A 6,345-nucleotide genomic window follows, 5' to 3' on the forward strand; every position below is an offset into this window, starting at 1 on the left:
CCTTCTAGGTGGTAGAGGTCGCGGGTTTGCGAGGTGCTGTCATAGAAGCCTTTGCGAGTTGCTGCAGGGCATCTTGTAGGTTGTACACACTGCTGCCACAGCACGCCGATGGTGGAGGGAGTGAATGTTTAAGGTGGTGGATGGTGTGCCAATCAAGCAGGCTGCTTTATCCTGGATGGTGTCGAGCCTCTTGAGTGTTGTTGGAGCTGCACTCATCCAGGCAAGTGGAGAGTATTCCATCACACTCCTTACTTGTGCCTTGTAGATAGTGGAAAGGATTTGGGGAGTCAGGAGGTGAGACACTCTCCACAGAATACCGAGCCCATGACCCGCTCTTTTAGCCACAGTATTTATGTGGCTGGTTCAGTTAGTTTCTGGTTAATGGTGACCCCCAGTATGTTGATGGTGGGGGATTCGGCGATGGTAATGCTGTTGAATGTAATGGGACGGTTGTTTGACTCTCTCTTGTTGGAGATGATCATTGCCTGGCACTTGTGTGGTGTGAATGTTAATTGCCAGTTATCAGCCCAAGCCTGAATGCGATCCAGGTCTTGCTGCATACGGGCATGGACTGCTTCATTATCTGAGGAGTTGTGAATGGAATTAAACACTGTGCAATCATCAGCAAACATCTCCACTTCTAACCTTATGTTGGAGGTCATGGTGAAGCAGCTGAAGATGGTTGGACCTAGGACACTGTCCTGAGGAACTCCTGCAGCGATGTTCTGGGGGTGTGATGATTGGCCTCCAACAACCACAACCATCTTCCTTTGTGCTAGGTATGACTCCAGCCAGTGGAGAGTTTTCCCCCTGATCCCCATTGACTTTTACCAGGGCTCCTTGGTGTCACACTCGGTCAAATGCTGCCTTGACCATTACTCTCATCTCACCTCTGGAATTCAGCTCTTTCGTCCATGTTTGGAACAAGGCTGTAATGAGGCCTGGAGCCAAATGGTCCTAGCAGAACCCAAACTGGGCAGCAGTGAGCAGGTTATTGGTGAGTAAGTGCCGCTTGATAGCACTGTCAACGCCACCTTCCATCACTTTGCTGATGATTGAGAGTAGTCTGATGGGGTGGTAATTGGCTGGATTGGATTTGCCCTTCTTTTTGTGGACAGGACATACCTGGGCAGTTTTCCACATTGTCAGATAGATGCCAGTGTTGTAGCTATACTGGAACAGCTTGGCTAGAGGCGCAGCTAGTTCTGGAGCACAAGTCTTGAGCACGACAGTCGGGATGTAGTCACGGCCCATTGCCTTAGATGTGTCCAGTGCGCTCAGCTGTTTCTTGATATCACGTGGAGTGAATTGAATTGGCTGAAGAGTGGATTCTTTGATGGCTGGTAGCTCAGGAGGAGGACGATATGTATCGTCCACTCAGCACTTCTGGCTGCAGATGGTTGCAAACCATTCAGCCTTGTTTTTTGCACTTGTGTGCTGGTCTCCTCCATCACTGAGGATGGGGATGTTCATGGAGCCTCCTCCTCCCATTAGTTGTTTAATTGTCCACCACCATTCATGACTGGATGTGGCGGGACTGCAGAACTTTGATCTGATCCGTTGATTGTGGAATCTCTTCGCTCTCTCTATAGCATGCTGCTTCCGCTGTTTATCATGCACGTAGTCCTGTGTTGCAGCTTCCCCAGGTTGGCATCTCATTTTTAGGTACGCCTGGTGCTGCTCCTGGCATGCTCTTCTGCACTCTTCATTAAACCAGGGTTGGTTCCCTGGCCTGATGATAATGGTAGAGGGAGGGATATGCCGGGCCATGAGGTTACAGATTGTGGTGGAATACAATTCTGCTGCTGCTGATGACCCACAGTGCCTCATGGATGACTAGTTTTGAGCTGCTAGATCTGTTCTGAATCGATCCCATTTAGCACGGTGGTAGTGCCACACAACATGATGGAGGGTCTCTTGCATGTGAAGACGGGACTTCATCTCCACAAGGACTGTGCGGTGGTCACTACTACCAATACTGTCATGGACAGATGCATCTGCGACAGGTAGATCGGTGAGGACGAGGTCAAGTAGGTTTTTCCCCTCGTGTTGGTTCTCTCGCCACCTGCTGCAGGCCCAGACTGGCAGCTATATCCTTCAGGACTCGGCTAGTTTGGTCAGTAGTGGTGCTACCGAGCGACTCTTGGTGATGGACATTGATGTCCCCCACCCAGAGTTCATTCTGTGCCCTTGCTACTCTCAGTGTTCCTTCCAAGTGATGTTCAACATGGAACAGTACTGATTCATCAGCTGAGGGACTGCAGTAGATGGTAATCAGCAGGAGGTTTCCTTGCCCATGCTTGACCTGATGCCATGAGACTTCATGGGGTCTGGAGTCAATGTTGAGGACTCCCAGGGCCGCTCCCTCCCAACTGTATACCACTGTCCTCCTCCTCTGGTGGGTCTGTCCTGCCGGTGGGACAGGACATACCCAGAGATGAAGATGAAGGAATCTGGGACATTGGCTGAAAGTTATGATTCTGTGGGACAGCTCTCCCAATTTTGGCACAAGTCCTCAGATGTCAGTGAGGAGGACTTTTCAGGGTCCTGTGCTGGGCTGGGTTTGTCTTTGTCATGTCCGATGCCGATACCGTAGTCAATGCCGGGTGGTCTGTCTGGTTTTATTCTTGTTATTGTTGTAAAAATTCAGGGGCGCAATGAAATTTACAACTTGCACCCGCGTAGTGTAAGGCCCCACCTGAGACACACAAGAGCCATACAGTACCAGCCAGGAATGAATTGATACCATTAACCCTTGCTGTACTCGAACCGTAACTGGCACTGAGACGCAGGAGTTGTGCAGTGCCACAAAAGACTGAATGATGCCCTTCGCCCATGCAGTTGGCGTTCATGCTGCATTAAAGGTACAGCTGTTGCAGCATTCCAGGTTTGTGCCCATCTAGTGCAGGACCAGGTGTGGACAGGTAAGCCAGCCCTCCTGGATAGCTTGGAAATCTCCCAGAATGGGACATGTGTCTAGCAGCCTGGGAGATCTTCGTGATTTAAATTTTACTGCAGTTAAATAGCAGTCACTAACTGTTTATTAGAAATGGGTTAACAATTTAGTGGAATTAGCTGACAGGGAAATTTGATACAAGCAGGTTAAACAATGTACTAAAAAGCAGAAGAGAATTCATTTCCTCTGCGTGCATTATATGTCTGATCACACTGAAACAGGATTAGCTGCTTATTAAAGATTGTTAATCATTTCTCTTATGAGATGAGATGACACCTTTATGTCAGTCTAATATACTTTATTCTTGGGGAGGCGTAGTTTGGAGTTCATGGGGACCACTGTGTTGGACTGATATTGATGGCTCCGTTGGTAATCTGCAGGTTACTACATGCCGTGTGTAAGTGTGATGATCTCTTCAGGGAAGAATCATTGCTTGTAATACAATCACTGCAGATTGAGTCAACGCTAATATATGCTGATGACTAGAAGAGTCAGTTTTTAAAACAGTGAAATCAGGTGGTTCAACCTACAGCAGAAAACTGAAGTGATTAAGGACCTTGGTAATATTTAGGTCCTGACATGGGATGTCATAGGTAATTGAGCTGTGACATGGGACTTTGTAGGATATGGGACTCTGACACAAGATTTTGCAGGCTATGGATCTCTGACAGAGGGCTTTGTAAGACATGAGGCTGCCACCAAACTTTGCAGGATATGGGACTCTGACAAAGAATGTTTTAGGCCATGGAACTCTGACACAGGACTTAGTGAGAAAAGGGACTGATAGGGAACGTTGTGTGATATGGGGCAGTGATACATGCCTGTAAGGACATGAAGCTTTGATACCGGACTTTGTAGAACATGCGGCTATAAGCTCTGGAATTCCCTTCCTAACGTTCTCTGCCTCTCCACCTCTCTGTTCTTTAAGACCCTCCTTAAAACCTATCTCTTAGTCCAAGTGTTTGGTCACCTGTCCGAGTGTCTCTTTTGTCTCAGTGTCAAATTTTTGTCTGGTTATGCTCCTGCGAAGTGCCTTGAGGTGTTTTATTATGTTAAAGCCGCCATATAAATGCAAGATTTAGTGAATTATCGTTCCATTCCCGTGATTTATCTATATATATATATAAAGTGGCTCTTCTGTCTGTCCGGATGTCTGTCTGTCTGTCCGTGTTCTATACGTTTGAAAGTTACAGAGCGTACCGATGCGCGCATCGCCTCAAAAGAAAGCTTGCGATTCCGGACCGGTCATAGGCGTATTTACGTTTCGGCCGGACAAAAATCCCGCCCGCGGTATCCGAAAAACATTCAGCGTTCCGCTCATTAGCATCTCATTAGCGACCGTGTGACATCGAGGTCGACCAATCGGACGGCGGGTTCCTGGTGCGTGCCATCCTACAGTTGAGTGTCGAGTGACTCGATGATTGACCAATCCTACGCTTCGGTGACCTGACCGGTGTGTGGGCGGGCCTTATCCTTCTGAACCGAGGTGAGTGGCCGCCATCTTGATTTTTCACGATTTTTTCCCCCACACTTTCTGTGTGTTAGGGAACTAAGGTAAATATTTTAATGACGTGTTAGGGAATTAAATAACAATTTATTTGTGTTTTAAATTGTGTTTAGCAAATGCGCACGTGGTGGGCGGGGCAGTTGGCTCCTCGTTCGAGACCAGGCCTGCGTCCGACCCGAGGGGCCACTTAGTTAACCGGCAGCCGAGCCCTGCCTCCTATTCACATCTACCGTCCTTCTTGCATGGGCCTACCGAGCGACTCCTACTCCCTCCTCCTCTTTTGCTGCTCTCTATTTATTTAATCTCCTCTTACTCGGCGAAAGATGAGTTTAAAAAAAAAAGAAGAGGCCGCCAGTTGCGCGGCCGCCTTGACGACGGCACGCATTCGCACGGCCCCCGTGATGCCAGCACACAGCCTCGGGAGATTGCGGGGGGGGGGGAGCCTCGGGAAATCGCGGGGGGGGAGAGCCTCGGGAAATCGCGGGGGGGGGAGAGCCTCGGGAAATCGCAGGGGGGGGGAGAGCCTCAGGAAATTACGGAGCCGGGGAGAGCCTCGGGAAATTGCGGGGGGGGAGAGCCTCGGGAAATCGCGGGGGGGGAGAGCCACGGGAAATCGCGGGGGGGGGGGTGAGCCTCGGGAAATCGCGGGGGGGGTGGAGAGCCTCGGGAAATCGCGGGGGGGGGGAGAGCCTCGGGAAATCGCGGGGGGGCAGAGCTTCTCTGTTCCCCCCCAGTCTCTCTCTGTTCCCCCCCGTCTCTCTCTGTTCCACCCTCCCCCCAGTCTCTCTCTGTTCCCCCCCCAGTCTCTCTCTGTTCCCCCCCCAGTCTCTCTCTGTTCCCCCCCCCAGTCTCTCTCTGTTCCCCCCACCACAGTCTCTCTCTGCCGCCCCCCCACCCCCCCCAGTCGCTCTCTCTCTCTCTTCCAACAACAACATGCCCTCGAAAAAGACTCGGCAACGCCGGGCTCACCCCAGCTAGTGTATATATTTAAAGCGGCTCTTCTGTCTGTCTGTCTGTCTGTCTGTCCATGTTCTATACGTTTGAAAGTTACAGAGCGTACTGACGCGCGCGTCACCTCAAAAGAAAGCTTGCGATTCCGGACTGGTCATAGGCATATTTACGTTTCGGCCGGACAAAAATCCCGCCCGCGGTATCCGAAAAACGTTCAGCGTTCCGCTCATTAGCATCTCATTAGCGACCGTGTGACGTCGAGGTCGACCAATCGGACGGCGGGTTCCTGGCGCGTGCCATCCTACAGTTGAGTGTCGAGTGACTCGACGATTGACCAATCCTACGCTTCGGTGACCTGACCGGTCGACCAATCGGTGCGTGTGTGGGCGGGCCTTATCCTTCTGAACCGAGGTGAGTGGCCGCCATCTTGATTTTTCACGATTTTTTCCCCCACACTTTCTGTGTGTTAGGGAACTAAGGTAAATATTTTAATGATGTGTTAGGGAATTAAATAACAATTTATTTGTGTTTTTAATTGTGTTTAGCAAATGCGCACGCGGTGGGCGGGGCAGTTGGCTCCTCGTTCAAGACCAGGCCTGTGTCCGACCCGAGGGGCCACTTAGTTAACCGGCAGCCGAGCCCTGCCTCCTATTCACATCTACCGTCCTTCTTGCATGGGCCTACCGAGCGACTCCTACTCCCTCCTCCGCTTTTGCTGCTCTCTATTTATTTAATCTCCTCTTACTCGGCGAAAGATGAGTTTAAAAAAAAAAGAAGAGGCCGCCAGTTGCGCGGCCGCCTTGACGACGGCACGCATTCGCACGGCCCCCGTTACCCCGGAAACGGGGCACGCTGGCGGTCTTGAAACCACGCATGCGCACGGCCCGCCACCCCGTGACGCCAGCACGCATGAGTTTAAAAAAAATGAAGA

General features: G+C 50.7%; 1 pseudogene; it reads right to left on the minus strand.

Moving 5' to 3' along the window:
- Positions 1–886: 886 nt before the first annotated feature.
- LOC147095541 (uncharacterized) lies at positions 887–1,941 on the minus strand (annotated as a pseudogene).
- Between the last annotated feature and the right edge of the window lie 4,404 nt (positions 1,942–6,345).

The sequence above is a fragment of the Somniosus microcephalus genome, unplaced genomic scaffold (assembly GCF_052327205.1).
Source record: "Somniosus microcephalus isolate GS21.2 unplaced genomic scaffold, FLI_Smic_1.0 unresolved_chr1, whole genome shotgun sequence".
Classification (NCBI taxonomy): domain Eukaryota; kingdom Metazoa; phylum Chordata; class Chondrichthyes; order Squaliformes; family Somniosidae; genus Somniosus; species Somniosus microcephalus.